We start from the raw sequence: 19,157 nt of genomic DNA on the forward strand, positions 1-19,157 counted from the left end.
TTATTATTGTTATACATCACGTGCTAGGTGCTCAAACGTGATCTCGAGGCCTAAAATTCGGACTAATTTATAGGATTACGTGTTGCATCTGGTTTCGGTAAATCGGCTTTGTCTGAGCACTGCTCTCAATTGGTTAGATCTTCCATGTTTTTGTTGTTGATCGTTTGAAAGCAAACTTGCGACAATAGCGCTGTCAGTTAATAATTGTCTTCGAAACGATTTGCGTAAGGCGAAAAGATCCATTGATGCATTATACTGGAGGTATTATGTATACATATACATGTAACTGACAAGTATCATGGAATACATTATTAAATCGAATGGGAAAAACAAATGAACTATATAATACAAGCAAAAGTTATTGCATATGTATTACGCATCAGTACGATGAGAATATCGCACAATTATTCTACTGTAGAATACCTACAAGTATAATTTACGATAATCGTTTATTACGCGTGCACAAAGTTATTGTATAAGTGTGATTTTTTTTTTCACTGTTTTTTTTCTCCCTTTTATATACTCGCTGACCTCGCTGTGTAATGATCCAGATACTCGTTTATTCTTCACACAATCAGTCTCAGTTTCTGTTTTTATTTATTTTTAATTTTCAATAATTCACTCTTAAATTGAAGTGAGTTTAAAAAAATTTCAATTCATTCTTTTGCATTTCCTGTTAGTTCAAATTAATTTTCATTAACTCAATTTAATTCTTTTTTATCTGTAAACAAATAATTCTCGCACGAATCTAAAGTAAACTCAAATCAACTTCATTTAATTTACCACAATTTAGTTATTTTTCAGTTAATTCTCATTATTTCAATTAATTTTCAATAATTCACTTAGTTCTCTCGTTAATACACTTATCTCGCATTAATTCCGTCAATTCCCAATAATTCAGCTGAATTATAGTTAATTCGCAAACCCTGTCGACAGATCAATTCAGCGTGTTATTTCCCCTTTGGATTTTTCGACCAATAGCTGTGCTAGTATAATATATTACCCAACAAAAAAATAAGAAAAAACAATTCTCATGCCTAGCGCTCGTTCCTTGCTACACTAGACAATTAACGATGAGATATTTAAACTTCCCGTCAAAGTTACAGGTGTGCACGTGGTTTAAAGGCGGCAAATAATGCCGTTAGCGATACGTTGAACATTAAGGCATGGTGTAAACCGTTGCTATGCTACCAGGTATTCCTCATCATTAACGGTGGGAAATAAGGCAAAACAATGAGTTTGCGATGCGTGTATAACGTAGGTATGTCTACCTACTGTAAGGTAATTCGCTCGCGACGGAATTCCATGCTTTGATTCTAAAACCCGATTGGTTGTAGGTGTCTTACATACACACGCACGTGATGTAAGCGGGTCAGTGATGTGAGGTACAACTCTACGTGTGTAAGTGTTACACCTGTGCCTCTTTTTTTTATCTCTCACTCTCTCTCTCTCTCTCTCTCTTTCTTCTTCCTCTTCTTCTTCTTCTTCTTCTTCTTCTTGGTCCGTTGACTACATGCACCAGGAGGATCTCCTTATATCGAGGATAACTGTAATTGACCCTCGATTCTCTAAACTCTTTCTTTTCTCACCCCGTTTATAAGCCAAAGTACCGCGTGGTACGCGAACCGTGATACCTCCGTGCTCTCTTCCTGATATGCTACACACTTGTCCGTCATGTTTTTCCCTTGTCCTTACCAAGAAGACGAATTCACGCTCGTCTAGATATATCGTCCTAGTCAGCTGTTTAAACGAACTTTTGTCAACTTTTAATTACTTCACGCCCCCCTCCGACCTTTCTTTCTACAGGTTTACGATTAGAATTTTTTTTTACACAGAATTTATGTTTTTTTTCCTCTATTTCTTCACTACAGTACGTAATATTTTAATTCCGTTTGTGGTACACGCAATTTTTGAATATCGAATCGCATCTAATCTAATCCGTATTTTTTTCTACTTCTCTGTTACAGGTCAGTATATCGGTCATTTTTTAAATCAACAATGGAAGTTCGATGATACGGTTTACACTTTGTTGCGTGCTGTGAAATTTCTGAGGTAATTATATCCTAAAAAAATTATAATAATTATTATTACAATTGTTACAAAAACGCTACTTCCGAACGTCTGCAGACTTTCTATAATAAATCATTTTTGATGTATTCAATTTCCGTGTTATCGACGTAATTGTTTTTGCAACGAAATAAAAAAGCCACTTTCTTCATGTATATATATATATATATATATATAATATATACACTTTTTCGCGTTATGTATACGTGCTGCGGGTACAGTAATTTATCCCGTAGTTTAGAATAAGTACAGCTGTTCAAGCAAGAAAACTTGCCTTCCTTATTCTCTTACCTAACTTCGACGGTGAGAGCTGTTCGAAACCAAGGTGTTTGAATTCAACGCGGTTGCGTCGCTTTCGCGTTGGCTCATTGAACGCCGCCTTATTTGCCGTACTGTACCTATATTACGTGTCGAGATCCCTTAATTTCGTCAACTTTATTTCTCTACTTTGCTTCGTTATTACTCTACTCCAGTCGACGTCAAATTTCCGAACTTGCGTGAATTTCTTTGACGCCATAAACCCGCGGGTACGGGTTTGTTTCGTTTATTTGTTGAAAATCAAAATTATTACCGAAATTCTTGAATGAAGAATCTTTGAAGATGAAACTGTTCGAGTCGATTGATTTTGCGTTTTCGTACTTACAATTTACCGGATTAATCGAGGATCCTGAGAATTATCGTTGAGACGTAAATCACGATTTTATATGTAACATACGACGCGATATCTTAATTTTGGTAATTAACTGCTAATTCGTCATGCCGCGCCTTCGTTATTCATAGCCTCGGTATAATTTTGACTAATTGTAAGTGGGGCTGCGTTACAAGTGTTGGTACAAAATAGTTGTACAGGTATATTATATCTGTTCCATCTACGTTAAGTAGAGAAAACGAGTTGAAAAAAAAACACAATTAATAAAAGGAAAAGAGAAACAACGTACTTGACCCGAACGGGCAGAAAGTTGATAAGGTAAATACTATTTAACGAATACCTCTTTCATTTTTTGTTCTCTCTCTCTCTCACTCCTCCGTATTTTTCACTCCGTACGTTATTCCAATCATAACGATAATAATAATAATAACATCTAGCGATCCTCTTCTCTTCTCTCTCGGGTGATTCGTCATCGGTTCACTGGGTCGTTTTTCTTTACATGCGTATTATATCTTTCTTTTTTCTTTTTTTTTTTTTTTTTCTCAATCACTTTTCAAGCACCGACAACGTCCGAAATATTACGACTGCACGTTTTCTACGTTTCTTGAAATTTCACAATTACTCGAATAGAACAGACGCCGTTAACTTACACGTGTCGGTGTACAATTTTTGCAGACTAATTAATTAGCCGAATTATTTTTATAGACATACCTGCCGAGATTACAGGGAACGAGGATGTTCCGCTTTAATTTCCTTGTTATTCGCTGACGAATAGGTGTGGATTATTTTTTATTTTTGGATCTTCTCTTTTTGGCTTGCCAAGTTCGGCATGCCATACCGCTCTTCATATATTAATATAAGGTCCCTCCGGCATGCATGCGATGGAATTAATGAGATGCTTCTCGCGTAGACTTTCTTTGATACACATATATGTGTCTATACGTATAGGATCTATGTATCATATGTATACATATAACCTTGTTGTCGGGCTCCTCCTCCTCCCTATCCTTCTCATTTGAACAGCCCACTGACCTAATTAAACCTCTGCTTTAATTCTAAAAAGTGCTGAAATCGTTTGAGAAAAGGGATGAAGAAGAAAAAAAAAAAAGCAAAAAACGTCACGAATCGTACATTTTTTTTTTTTTCTCTTCATCATTTCATTTGTACTGAAAAATCACGGGGTTTGAATTCGGAAGGTCGATTAAAAATAATGGAAACAAGAAGGAAAAATCCGAACGCACAGATTTACAATTGATCCTGCTGTTGAACAATTATCCGTGGAAATTGATCTTCCGCTGTAAGTAAAATTATAGGTACGCAAGTCTCGTATTTATGGACTATGCATTATATACGGATATGTAATTTATTTGCAAAGGGAAAGGATTTGAAAGGAATTGATCGTTCGTTCGTTTATTCGTTACTCGGCGGCAGTATGCGCGGGTTAACTATAAGTGATACTATTATTTTCGTATCCTTACAGTATAATACCTATAACGTTGCGCAAAGGTGTGTTCGTGATACATATTGATACATACAGAGACTTGTCGTGGGACTTGTACGTACAAAGGAGGAGGAGGGAGAATGAGGAGAAAATGGAGGCGGGGGTGTTTGAAGGTGTTCGAAGGTGGGTTTGTGTTTGTGCGTCGATGTAATGTAGGTTAGAATGCGGTAGGGTTGATGCCAGCAGCAGGCTGCTTGCACGTTTACCACCAGCTGACGCCGCGCAATCAATATTCTCTCTTACACTTTATCAAACTAACAACGCACGAATCGAACGTGATATACGGTGAAAAGGGAACCACCCGTTAAATTACTTATAAAATCGTGATGCGCATTTTGTCCGTTTAGTCGCCGGTCGGTGATCTAGAATCACGTATGTTCACGCGTATGTAAGTACTTGAAGCGCTGATCGATAAATCGTGTCACGTTTTAGAAAACATCGTGCGATGTATCTTTGTTGACGTACACGTTTTACTTCTAGTAAGCAAACAAACGTTGTAGTACGTATATAACTACAAGTTGGCCAACAAACAAAATATATACATATACGTGTGTAAATTCTTTCGTTCCCTGTAACAATCGATTTTCTGGTCAATTGTTTAATATTAGAAGAGAAGTTGTGGTATGATTAACAAGAACAATATAAAAAATAAAAATAAAAATATCGATATATTATTATTAGAGACAAAATGAATTGAGAACAATACATGACTGATATAATTTCGTGTTCTATTTATCGATTATGTAATGTTACGGTATAGTAGATACAGAGAGAATGGTTTTGCGTGATTATTAGAGAAATTTCTAATTTTGAAACGCAATATTCTGACACTTAGCGACGCATAAGCAACGCATATTACGTTGCACCGCAGAGACTGATCAGCTAATCTGGCCTACTTGTCGCAATTCTATCGTGGTTCAAGTTTTGAGGATGTGGTCGTCGGACGACGATTAGGAATAACGTCTGGCTGTTGATGCTGTCGGGAAAGTTGGCATGGTTATGCATTAGAGATGCCGCTTAATTATAAGCTAATACCACGCACGGTGCTGTGTGCGATGTGATATGCAGTAAGCCTCTAATTAGTTGAAATTTTTATCACCTTATAATGCGCACTTTTCTTGTAATGCGCACTTTTATTGCCACTTTTAACGCGTTTCCTTAGTTCTATTTCAAATTAGTTGAAATAGTATAGAATAACGAGAATCAGGTTGAAAATTTGCAATCGTTAAAAATCCGAATAATTGCATTTACAATACTGAGAAATCTTCGTGATTTTACCGGAAAAGAGTTTCTTCTCGGTAATTCAATGTTATTATTCAAACGAGTCTTCGTTATACTGATAATCTAATTTGGACACATTTTTTTTTTTTTTCTTTTATTACATACGGTAGAATCGTGATCTATCTGATCTCTAGAACAAAATTGTGTACACAAGGTACAGGGTAGGTACACAGAGGTATGTGTATGTATCTCATTGTTAGCACAGCACGCGATCAAAAAGAACGGTGAAAAAGATAAGGCGGCGGCATCACCGCAAGAATATATACCATATATATATATATATGTGTGTGTGTGTGTGTATACGCAGTGATATTGTTACAAGGTGCATCTGCGCATTTGCAGGAATCAGCTATACAGGCAACGACGATATAAGGGGAAACCGAGAGATTGTAGGTACATACCTAAGTATCTACGTTATGTACTTTAAGCGAATAATAGCGTGTACGCGGGGATTTTTATTCTTACGATATAACGCGGTTTACTGGAGAATACGACGCAACAGATTTTACCGAGTATGTCGGTGAAACACAACTAAGTGAAATGTTTGCATTTTCTCTCTCTTGAGAAAAATGTTTTCTCATTAAAAATAAAAGTAGTGACCTGCGGATCAACAAATTGTCATAATCATTGAAACTACGTAAGTAAATTTGTTCGAATTTGTGAAACAATTTTTTTCTTCGTAATTTTCGGTAAATTTGCCAAATTTTTATTTAGGCATGGCTGTTGAAAAGAGACAGAATATTGTTCCAGATTATTTCACGAAAATTCGAAAATACCGTGTTATTGTTAACGATCGATCCTACATTCATTAATCATAAATGAAATTGATGAGCCGCTATGAGCAGAATCGTTCATCACGTACACGACGCGGCGACGGTAGTAAAAAATGTGAGTAAAACTTGTTTATCAATTTTGGTAAATGTAATAATCATCATCATCTCGACGGGTGATCCGTACCTTCTTTCTCTTCCTTGGGCCACTTTTATTTGCACTCATGTCTGATCTCGTGGAACGTTAAGTTCCGTTAGACCGTGTCATGTTATATTACATTGTGTACTATGCCTATCAGCTGTACATATACAGTTATACACATACCTCTTATCGTCAGCAGCAGCAGCAGCAGCAGCAGCCAGACGGCAGACAGACAGACAGACAGACACAGACAGACGATGTAGCAAATTAAATTATCGAAACACAATAATGCGATCAGTACCGAGTAAGACGGACGGAAGGTGGGGGATAACTACGTCAGGGGAAAACAAATCCTTATTAAAAGTTGCTCGCGACTGCGTGGCGGTATATATTTCGATCGTGTTATACGTACGTATGTGTACATATGTAAAACGATTTTAAATCATTGAGAGTTTAACTCGGAAGCGGTTTCAGTACTAAAAAAAAAAAAAGAATTTAGAAGCAGATTAACATATTATACTACATCAGTCGAGGTGAGATATTTCTTTGAAAAAATTTTCTTTCTTCATTGCATACGTATTAGGGCAGTCTTCAAAAAGGTTATTTTTGAATTTCGACCGTCGCGTACCTCTAACTGGTACCAGATAAATCAAAAATAAAACCCCAAGCCGTCAGAGGGTTGATTTTCCCATTTAACCCTTTTCAAGGGAACAGTAAATCTACCTAACGGATTTAGATGAAATTTGATACAAGAGGGTTTCTTGAGTCGCCGAATACGAGTCTGGAAGAGAAATTTTGAAATTCAAAATAGCGGATCCAATAGCAAGTGACTTTCGGGATGTTTGTCCGCCGTATTGGATCCGCCATTTTGAATTTCAAAATTTCGAGTCCAGATTCGTAATCAGCGTTCCAAGAAACCTCCCTGCATCAAATTCCATTTAAATCCGTTGGGTAGATTTACTGTTCACTCGAAACTGTTTAAATGGAGAACTCAACCCTTTGACCACACGGATTGGAGTTGAGATGAAGATGTGAAAAAATTAGGGAATTATTTTTCAATGATCTGGAACCGATTTGGGGGGTGAGATAGTCGTAATTTAAAAATTACTTTTTAAGGACCACCCTCACTAATACGTAGGTATGAATCTTTTCAAATCTCTGGTAAAAATATTTCTCGTAGAATTACCCGCCGATAAATTACGTCATCCGGATCTGCGTGGAGCCTTTGATATAAATATACCTTTATTACCTTATACATATATATACATACCTGTCTGCATACCGCGGAAGCAAATTCTTGGGAACGTGATCGAGTGAATCCGCTCTGCCGTAGCACCGGAATTATCATTTTACCACGGATACATATTACGGATAGGCGGGATGATCGACGCAAGCTCCGACGGCAGAGGATTGATCGTTAAATATTTCACACCCAGTACAATCATGCGCGACCGGATTTTGACGTAATAGAAAATTTCGCTAGTGCAGGTTACAGATTTGAACACACTTCGGTACCTCGCTAAAATTAGAACGCGCGAACGGGTTCGGGAACGTCTAGATTCAGCTGCGACCTCGCCTTGCTATTCTTCTTCGTCTGCACGCACTCTTCAACTGACAAAAATTCTTCGCTTCGATCACGTATTAATCAGTTTAGGATTATAGGTTTCCAATGATGTTGGGAAATTTAAATCGGAGGGATTGAAGGAAAAAAATGTAGAAAGATTAGTTAATTAACGGGTCACGGTTTTGAATTTTTAAAATAGTTGTAATCTGTTTGATAGAATGTAAAAGTGTGGAAAGGAAAATTAAAATATAGAATCTTCAGATTGATAATATTATTTGAAATTCGATGAGGTGATTCTGCTATTTTCTAATCCTTGCTACATATTTTTATCGCTACAGAGTCTGAAGATTAGAATCTAATGTTTGAAAACAATCAAAAACGTGTAACGCGCATCGCAATCGTTAAATTATTACACCGCATACAAACAGTAAAAAGAAATACATACGAGCTGTAGAAAGATGATTTTATAATTGTATGTATAATTCGCAGGTAAAACACGCAAAGATTTGTATTTTATTTCTTCTCAGGAAAACAACGAAAAAAAAAAAAATCACGAAATTATAATTCATTGTTTTGTATAATTTATGTTTTAATTAGCAAAGATTAGGTAAATGTTGTTTTTACGCCAGTCGGTGTCCGGTCAGAGAGTAGAGTTGTTCAATTAAGCTGATTGTGAGTAGGCTTTGCGCGACGCCGTCTGAACCTGAAGTAAAATGGTGGAAATAACCCGAAGAAGTATAAAAAGCATCATATTTGACAACCGCGACGGTATATAATATTAATACTTCTAAAATTGCCCGAGAAATTTTTTCTCGATGTCAGGTATCACACCTTGCTCAAGACGAGTAGAACTAAAAAAATGTTAAATACACAGTGATTAGAAAATCGAAAAGAAGAAAGAAAAAGAAAAAGAAAAAAAAAAAATAATGATTCACGACAAGACGACCTCCGTACACGCGGCCAGTCGGGAAAAGAAAGTCGTCGTTGTCACGAGGCTGACTGACTGACTGAAACAAAAGCCTCGGCTCATAGCGCACGCACAGAGCAGCGTTTGAACCGAGCGAGCGAGCTCTCGTTGTAAATGCCATTTTACTCGAGGTCCGATGCTGCTTTGACGGTCGGCGGTCGGCGGTCGGCGGTCGGCGGGAAACGGCGGGACGGTCGCCCGGTCGGCAACGTAACGAAACGACCAACGAAACACACCGAAGTTACCTCGAGAGGACGAGGAGTGGGGACGGCGTAGCTTCAGTAGTAGCGACGCGTTCGTCTCAGACGGTTTCGGCCAGCGTTCAGAGTCGCGTCGTCCGGTTGTCGCTGTTTTTATCACTACCGCGCGTCCGTCTCTCGGACGCGGCTAATAATTGTAAGGGTCGTTTAAACACGGTCGACGCGTGCTTATTCTCGTCCCTCAGCTCCCTTCTTTTATCTTGAGGTTTATCGAAGATTTCGGGATTGTTTTTCTTGGTTTTGTTCATGTTATTTTTGTTTTTTTTTTCCTTAACCCTTGTTTCGCTTGCATCGATTTGTGACATTGATTTAACAGTCAGTTTTTAATCGTCGTCAATTATCGATCGATTAATAAGTATTCACCTATGTTTATACAATAAATAGACATGTTTTCGATGAAATTATCATCAATCACCTACCGACGATACATGTTGCAGTAAGCGTGAATAATTTTGCTAATCTTTGAAATCGAATACTGCGGTGGGTGAATTAATACGTACCTGGTGCTGATTATATGATAACAATTCATTCAGGGACGGTTTGAGGAACGAATTTTATTGGAGTATATGCATATACATATATATATATATATATATATATATATATAAGGTATTTATCAAACTTGACCGAGATAGCGAATGTACGTACGTATTGTTTGGTTGCCTATCGACGACGACGAGGACCGTTATCTTTCAATTTTCAATTTTCTCAAACCGCTTATTTGTCTCCGAAACACCCCCCCCCCCCCCCCCCCCCCCCCCTTCCTTGAGTTTCGCTCGCGCAACGACGACTTAATCGCGACCAGCGATTGTGTATAATAATATCAAACCGTATTGACAAACTGGTTAAAAGCGGTGTCTCCGACCCAGGCAGGCCGGCATTCGTCGCGGTGTTCGCTTCGTCTCTCGTTTCGCTTCACTTCGAATTCTTCTTCTGCACAGTGTCTCTTCGGCGAATCAGTGCGCCGCTATGGACAATGATTATTTAGTACCTACTATTCCGAGTAAGCGAGTGAGTGAGTGAGTGAGTGAGTGAGTGAGTTTGTGGGTTTGTTGGCTCGGTGATTCTGTACTCTCGGAGGAGTTGGTGTACGGTACACTCACAGGCAACACCGTGCCTGTTTTACCACGTGAATATATATACATATACATATATATATATATATAGCTACGTGGATCAGAGGACGCCTGAAGCGATACTCGGTCTCCGTCTAGTCCCTGGGATTCGAAAGTATCTCGCAAGTAGAGTGACTCGATGAATAGTCGCTGCTGCTGCATCGGGAACCGCTGATTCCGTTGACGTTCAGCTTCATGGACCGACAAACTTAACGTCCAGCTCGCTCTTAATTGCCTGCGACTTCGTCACGCGATCAGTTCTGTACCGTTCTGCTTCTTGTTCTTCTTCCGTCTCTTCGAGTTCGCTATGCATCCTTGCTTCCTGCTCCTCAAGCTTTTCCATCTCTGATAAACAAGGTACGTTTTTTAGTCTTAAGGATTCTTCTGCTCTTTATATATTATGCGACTCGGTGTTTCTTCGCCGTTTGGTTTACAGGAAAAATTTTACATTGGATCGTTTCGAACTTATACGGTCTGTAACCTCCTCTAAATTCCAGTCGAATATATATATATATACACATATATATGTATCGACGCAATTCATTTAACGAGCTTTGACTTACGTTATATCATGTATTGTAATGTCTAGGAATTAATTGTAATTCGTGTCACAGAACAATGCGCGGTTTATAAAATGATCGACACTTCACTGTGTATACACGTATTTACCCAGGTATCAATATGGCGTCGTGTGGAGAACGCCATCGGCCAATCGAGAATGAGAAAATCCTACCTTGAACTTCTCGAGCCCTCGGTATCTACGGATATGTATAATGTATGAGTAATTTCTTGCTTTGATTTAGGTGGCTTTGGAAATGGGATATTCATTTTCCTCCAAAAGCTTTTTTTTCGCTTGTCGTTCACGGTAAAGATACATTTGACTTTGAAATTTATACCCGCGAAAAGAATACTATATATCTGGTATATTCAGAGATCGCGAATTAGGTACAATTACATCTTAAGCACCTGCGAATTCATCAAACCTTAATCGAAACGTCGAATTTTATACCTGCAGCATCAAGAATCGAACGTAGGTACAGGTGACGAAACGCGGGGTCAAATCAGTACGGAATTCCCTATACGTAATATATAGCCGTGCTTTTTTTTAGGTACGGTTGTCCGTCTCTCTCTCTCTCTCTCTCTTTGGTCGTTACCTTTTCCCCATTGTTTCCTTCTTTTTTTCTCATTCTATCCTTCTCTATCTGCGGTTCCGGCTCTTTTTCTCTTTCTCGTAGCAGCAGCAGCAGCAGCAGCAACAGCGTGGATCACTGCGACGAGTGAGTCAGAGCTCGAGTATTTTAGAGAAAGAAAGAGAGAGGAAAAGAAAGAAAGAAAGAAAGAAAGAGAGAGACAGACAGAGAGGCACTACGAAACACCGCGTTCAGCATGTGTGTGACTAACTGACTGGATTGCCTTTGTCAGGGTTTCTTTTAGCCAATATGCACACCTACCCTTAGCCAGAATAAACTTCTACCACAGGCTCGACCTCGACTGCTCATCGGTCTCTTTAATTGTTATTGATCGCTTTTTTCCCCTCTCCATACAATATTGCGGGTTCGCCAATCATGCCTTACAAATTCCTATGCAAATATATAAACATCTGTATCGTGTGTGTGTTTAGGTAGAGTTGCACAAACACAAACAGGTGGACGTGTAGAAGGAAGAAGAAAAAAAAGATTACTCACGGAATTTCAAAATCTTTGTTTTATTCACTTTAATTTACACTTTTTCCTTGCACCGTCTTTGTCATCTTATCTATCAGTCGAGAAATCTTGATTAACACGTGAGTTTTTTTTATGGACAAAAACCAACAGTAAATCATTGTTCAATTTTTCCTCATTGCTGCGCCATTTTTCTACGATCCATTACCAGTTTGAGATTGAAATTTATTATTGAGATTGTATAGAAATTCAATTTTTTAATTGAATGATACGACGTTTGGGAAAGAAGTATGAAACTGAATGGAAACTTTATCGATTAACAAATTACATTGATCAAACGAGCGATCGAGATTGTTGCGACGAATTGAATGGAGCAAATTTGCGATTTAGGTACTCGATTGAGTAGCGGGATGGATGATCGGTGAATAGAAGCAGGTGGCGCAGGTTGGCTGGAAACGAGTTTAATGGCACGGTATAATGCCTGATAAGAGACTCCAATGCAGCTAAACAAATATCGTCGATGATTATTATAACATCGGTGAGTCAACTGGTACACGCAGAGAGGGATCATCCGACACACGTATCGAATCCAGAAAGTCTGGCGGATAGCGTGTCGTTCGTTCTTGATTCAGCTTCTTCGAGGAGTATATTGGAATCGTTCAAGTATACGACAATACGATATTGTGCGGAAAAACAGCACGGCTACGGATAGACCAAAGCTTGCGGCGATGTTATCAGCTGTGGAAAATACGCGGCTCGGGGTTTTTTTTTTCTTTCTTTCTTTTCGCTACGCATATAAAGTTCATCGCAAAAATCCGTTCACCACGACTTCTTTATCATCCAAAACCACAGCCAAGGTCTGGACACTCTGTCAGGATAGCAGCCTTTTACCGAAGCTTTTCGATGCCTGTCTTTAAGTATTTCCATTTCAATCCACGAGCTGCGATTGACCGCATTAACTGAGAAGGAAAAAAGAAACTTGAGCCGCTTTTCTACCGCTGATAGCAGAATTTTATGTATCGTCATCGATGTCTCTAGTCAGTGTAAAACTCGTTTTTATTTTCATTTACCTACTTCTATTATTATACGTTGAGTTGGAGAAAATCGAGAGTTTTGTTCTTATTCGCACCTCGTATGGTAATTATGTTCCGTGATTTCAGTCATTTGTCAGCCATTTCTGTAAGCTTGTTTTATATTTCGTTAACGTAATCAAGTCACTGCCATTTTTATTGTGTATAACACACATGTGGGCATGCAAATTGGCGCAAATCTTCGTATGTGGCGGCCAAACCACTTCTAATCTAATCTCGGTAAGTTTCAACTTTCATTTACGCGACTCGGCTTTTCTTTAACGATGAAAATATTTAAGACGACGCGTAAGAAAAATGAAAATGATTAATAAGAAAAGCCGCGACAGGTAGGACTTAAATAACGACTAAACGCCGTTCTTGTTGTTATTGCGTTTCTAACAAGACGCAAATACTACACATATTGCTAGATCGGCGTGGTACAGATGTTGTGAGGAAAACAGCGATGCTGTTTGTCGTCGTCACGGAAGCTTTCGAGACACCTTTGACCTCGGCCGGTGACGACGGTCGTGATTATCTCTGGCTAAATATCTCCTTTAGCATATACATTAATTCATAATTATGATACGCATGTGTTGTTCTCGTACATATTTTTTACTCTGTATTATAACAAATACGTATACGTATAATAATATGGAAAAAATTATCAGATATTACGGTGTAATTATGGTTTGGTATTCTGAATAAGTGTATGAACGGTTGTTCGTTATTTTGCCATCTTCTAGTACTAACTTTTTCGGTAATTTTCCTCTTTTGCTATGTAATATTTTCAACTTTGTATCAAACTTCTTATACGAGAAAATCAGTTTTTAAGTATATCTGAAAAAACTATCTACCTTGTTAATTGATACCATTCATTCTTTGATGGTTTTTATCTTTTAAACAAAATTATAGTTCAGAGAACTTATTCACAATTCGTTGCATTTGTTTCGTGATTACGCTACACAAGGATTACCTACGTCTGTGGGTTTTCGTTCGTTCGCGATTAATCGAATTTCGCGACATGGGCTTTCTTTTCGTTTCTTTTCTTTTTTTTTTTTTTTTTTGGTTTCTTTGTTTCATTCGTTCTCTTCGCTATGGTATAATGGCATTAGCGCATAGCTGCGATATTATAATTATAAAAATGATAGAAGCAAAGAATAAAACAAAATACGTTGGAAATAACTGCAGCGTCAACAACAACGTCGATTCCTTCTAATTCTATTAACATTCGAGGATGCGATGTCGTTTTTTTACGTTGTTGCTGTCATATCTAATAATATACGATATACCTTCTTCTTCGTTCAGATAACACGATTCGGTCGTATAGTCGATAAACTTTATTAACCGCCGGCAATTGTCGCAGATTGAGTCGCGGAGTTGCTCTTTTTTTAATCGACGATCGTTCGTCGTGTCGCCGTTGGATTCGTCCAGTTCCTTCCGTGCGTGACGAAAAAAAAAAAAAATAAAAAAACTAAGCTAAGAAGAACATGGAAACAAAAAGAAATCGTTGCATGCACGATGAACTTGAGCGCTGGCAAGCGATGCGGTAGCAACTTTCGAAGGCTAAAACTGTTTCCGAGCTGCAGGCCGTGCATATTATATCGAGACTGTGCAAGCTAGGAGGTATCTCTTCTTGGCATCTTTTTAGAGCATCCCACTACTTTGGTTTAATCTTCACCGGGGGGCACGAGACTATATAAGCTGCTGCTACCGCTGCTGTTGCTTGGTGCACAAATAAATAAACTTCTTTCGAAACTTGATGTACAATTATCTACGCGCTTGTGTGCGTGTATACACGCATACAATGTGTGCATATGACACACGTGTGTGGTTATATATGGATACTCAAACACATGCATCCGTGCACAGAGTTTGACTGCTCGAGAAAAACTCCTTTTTTCAATCTTATCAGGGTCAAGTCCATTGCCGTTCGGCGTGAAAAGATCAATTCGGTCCAAGGTTAAGCTGCGCTGTGTCTATACATAGATTACATGCTTACCTTATGTACCTTTGAAAAGCTGCACGCCTTTTCTTATCTCTAACCTTATACTCGTAGTATGGTACAGACAGAGGATGGACTTGTCTTATTTCCGGGGCACGGAAAATGTCGTAATCAACTTCCTGCGATGTAGCTTTAGGTACATAATATCACCTTGTCGTATATTATCCGTTGTGTATAGAATTATGTACATACGTAAGACGAGCATACGTATTGGCGATAAATTTTTATCGTTGTACAAACACGCACGCGCTCGTGTCTCTCGCTTTTTATTCATTTCACGCATACTTTACTTATTATACATATAATACGCGCACCTTCGAAAACTCGTGACAATTACGTCAGAGATTCGTTTAGTCTCGTCTTGTCGTACGGTCAGAATGGAAGACAATTTACGCTAATTACTAATTGACGTACTACGGTTGTCGTTTTTCTATAAAGCCGCGTTATCATTGTAAATGTCGAATTTGACGAATAGCGGAAGCACGCTCTGTGTACCGAAATAATGCAGAATGTCTTCTTTTTTTATTTTGGACCTTTACAATTTGTAACGAATAAGGTAACTAGCGCCACGAACGAAAGCTCGAGCTTTTCGTAGATCGTTATTATAGTTTAACGATTATTAAAAATTGACCTGGTGAGCTGAGTTGAAAAATGAATCAAAATGAAACATCTGAAATCCCAATCGTACTTCCAGTAATGGACGATCAGTTTTTACTCTCTGTACTATATTTATAATTTATTATTTTATCGTGATCAGAAAATTGGAAAATTTTTAGCAATAATATATTTATTTTTATTTTTTTTTCTCTCTTTTTATTGGGAATCAGGAAAGGTATGTAGCAAGTATTGCAATTCCATTCACGTATCCTTTTATTCAAGCAGCTCGTCACGCTTGATCTTAACAGTCATCTCAGGTACAAATTCTCAAAACGACGAATGTTCGCTTTTGTATTAACGACCTTGGTGTATCCTAAGCTTACTTTAAAGTTTAAACTCGACCGTTGTTCGCTCGTTCTTCTTTTAACATAACGTAAATTGAACCTAACCTAACGGAACAGATTGATAAATCATCGACGAACGTAAATTTCTTCTTTTCACGAAACAAACAACAAGTTTAGACGTTTCAAGGACTCGCGTGTATGTACATACATTACAGGTAACATGCGACGCGTTTTGTACAAGATTTTTGTGAAACTCCGTTCAAATCCATACTAACATATTTAGTCTTCATTCACTTGCGCGATTTATCTCTTTCGTTTGTTGCTGCATTGAAATCAGCATCGAAACAATCATAGTCGGACAGCAACCGGCAACCAGCAGCGCCCGGTGTGATTTAGTAGAACGCGTCTAGATATTTCGTTTGGGTCAATAACCCGCTCTACAGCGAGTGGAGGAGAACCTCTTTTCTTCCTCAAGACGCACGAACCTGTAATTCCATGTTATTAGCTTCGATATGGAATATTGGGTGGGAGGTGGAGAGGGTGGGGTGGGGGGGGGGGGGGGAATTCTTCTTTTCAACTTTCGTTAGACTCAATCGCGTTTGCGCCTCGTTGCAACTCTTCGCAAGTCACGCACAAGCACGTGCTTTTTCCCTTACCTACCTCATACTTGGCCCGGCCGTATTACAAGGTATTCATTTCTTTCTTTCTTTTTTTCTCTTTCTTTTTTTTTTTTTTTTTTTCGTCTACTGCAGACGATTTTTGATACGGAGATCAGTGATATGACGCGGAAAATCGGCTTAAATTGAAGTATGCCGTTTAACGGTGTGGATGGAATTTGTCAAAGGAAAGTGAACACGTACAGTACGTTGTAGTCTGTCTATTTATTGGTATTTTCATTCGAAGTATAAATTTAATTTGCTATTCGAAACAATTTTACAGCGCAGTTTTGTTCGCGGCGTGTGATTTAATTAAGGCGAAAAAAAAAAAAAAACAATTGAAATAATTAACACGGGGGAAAAAAGCATGTTTGACTATAGCTTCGAGCAATGGACGATTGCAAAATGGCGCTTTCGCTCGAGGAGTGTATCGAAACAGTTTGACGTTTTATTTTTTATTTTCAAGTTTTTAAATTCTTTATTTTCACCATCCTTCCTCTTTTGGGCGAGAGCCAAAATCTTTAACTACCCTCGTTCGTCATTCGTCGTCTACCGGTATTATGGCTACCCGGTAATCCTTTCGTATTTATTTTCCGTTCCACTTGTCGCGAAAGAGGGGGGAAAAAAAAAAAAAATTAATAAATTACCATTCCTCCCGGCACGTGTTGTATTATTATATGTCATTATAGCTTTACGACATAGCTGGAATCCGTCTCGATTAATGCCTTGACGCTTTTTGTATAATTTAAACGAAATCAGTTGGCGTTTTGTTTCTTTCTTTTTTTTTTCTTTCCTCTTCTTGTTTCGTCGTAACGTCTTTGATTTCTTTTTCCTTCCTGCAGCAATAATTGCACGGTAGAAGTCAGGAAATACGAATAAAAAAACCCTGCGGAATATCTTTGGCCACTTCTTTCTTTTCTTTTCTTTTCTTTACCTTTGCTCAAGAAACAGCTTCTGAAAATTCCCTAGCCGCGCAACTTTTCATCCCGTGTGTTTCATGTATCTACATTGCGTTCGGTTTCGTGTTAAAGGTCAATTTTGAAATTGTGTTGAAACGCGTATTACGGTACCAGCTTCTACCGCACCACCACCACCACCATCGCCATCGGCATCGTCGGTAAACGCACGCATGTATACACAGTGCATTATGTACGTACCTGCCCAGGTACACAACTATTAACAGGCGGCTTGCTTCTGCTGCTGCTAGCGTTGCAAGCTTACGGCTCCTTGTATCTAGGATCAATTTGCGGCTTCCACGATCTCAAAATAGCTAATGGAAATCAGGCCGCGAACGCATTTCCTTTCCTAAAATTCTTCGTCGGTCACGTATCGGTATAAAATCTCTTTTAGTTACGTTGGACGGAATCGCAAGTTGCTGCGACGATGATTTCGACCATTAATTTCGTTAATTATTATTATACGTTTATACTTAGATACGTGTGGAAAGAATATCACCGATTGGCCTCAATCCGAATCGAAAGGAGGGTCGATTGGTGGAAAAGAAGCGCCGAGCTTGGACCTGAGTTATTTGGTCAGGGGGTAAAAAAGTATAATGGTCGTAATATCGAATTTTCCAAAGTTATACGCAGTGTATTTCAATAGTCGCAAAATTGTCTCATTCATCCTGACGATTCTATACGATTTGACTATAATACCTATAATTTTTTTATTTAGACGTTTCTTTGATCAGACTTTCCGCACGTTTCAAAATTCCATTACGGATGTGCGTGTGTTATATGAATTGGATTTGCGCGTTGTTCAAATTCGATATCGCACACTCATTCTATTTTACGACCTCTGGAAAGATAGATTTTTTACTTTTGTTCGCGTTTTTTTTAATTATTATTATACGGTTCGAAAAATTCACCTGCATTTGACAGAAGGCGCGAGCTGTAAAAATATAATATCCGTATGTACGAGCGATTGAAACTAGCTTCCGGAGGAGCTTTGGTTATTGATTTTCCCGATCATGAATCGAGCGTCGAAAACGCCGCGTCGGCGCTCTCCGCAGTCTTTACGACCCGTAGACGCGACCACCTTTGCCTGTATCTATTATGTATATACATACGTATAAATCGTACGTATATGTATACATTTATAGATTGTGAGAACGTATATAATCGAGTTTTGAATCGTTGATGCGTTCGGAACTGTCAGAGCTCTACGTGCTTATAGGTATTCGCCGCTCGTGATGATTGATCACCGGTTTTCTCTGGACGTTGCCTCCCTTGGATTTCTCTGCAAAACTATTTTATAAATCTTAATCTATAACTGCGATCGTACCTACTCATCGCTACGCTGGATAGACGAATCGTATGATTTATTGTTGTTGTTGTTTTTTTTTTTTTTCCATTAATCGTCATTGATATTATTCTCAGCGATTGCGGTTATTTCTGTTATTATTAACGGTAACTCGGTATTATACGTACAATTTTCAAACTAATAATAAATGAATCGCGTACGTGGAAGAACTTGAAATTCCAGGGTGAACGAACGTTAAGGGGTTAGGTG

The 19,157-nt window shown here is 38.4% G+C and overlaps 1 protein-coding gene across 6 annotated transcripts in view; it reads left to right on the top strand.

Moving 5' to 3' along the window:
- The window catches only part of trc (Serine/threonine-protein kinase tricornered), a 111,336-nt gene that overhangs the window by 66,578 nt on the left and 25,601 nt on the right, over positions 1 to 19,157 (top strand). Inside the window, exon 1 of one of the 6 annotated variants that reach the window (XM_046611777.2) lies at positions 1,983 to 2,052. The exons of 4 other annotated variants lie outside the window; for them this stretch is intronic. The gene's annotated coding sequence lies outside the window, so the exon portion shown is untranslated. Of the gene's footprint in view, positions 1 to 1,982; positions 2,053 to 9,469; positions 10,674 to 19,157 lie in introns of those variants that run through there. One more of the 6 variants, XM_046611776.2, reaches the window with a different exon arrangement.

This window comes from Neodiprion pinetum, chromosome 2 (assembly GCF_021155775.2).
Source record: "Neodiprion pinetum isolate iyNeoPine1 chromosome 2, iyNeoPine1.2, whole genome shotgun sequence".
Lineage (NCBI taxonomy): Eukaryota > Metazoa > Arthropoda > Insecta > Hymenoptera > Diprionidae > Neodiprion > Neodiprion pinetum.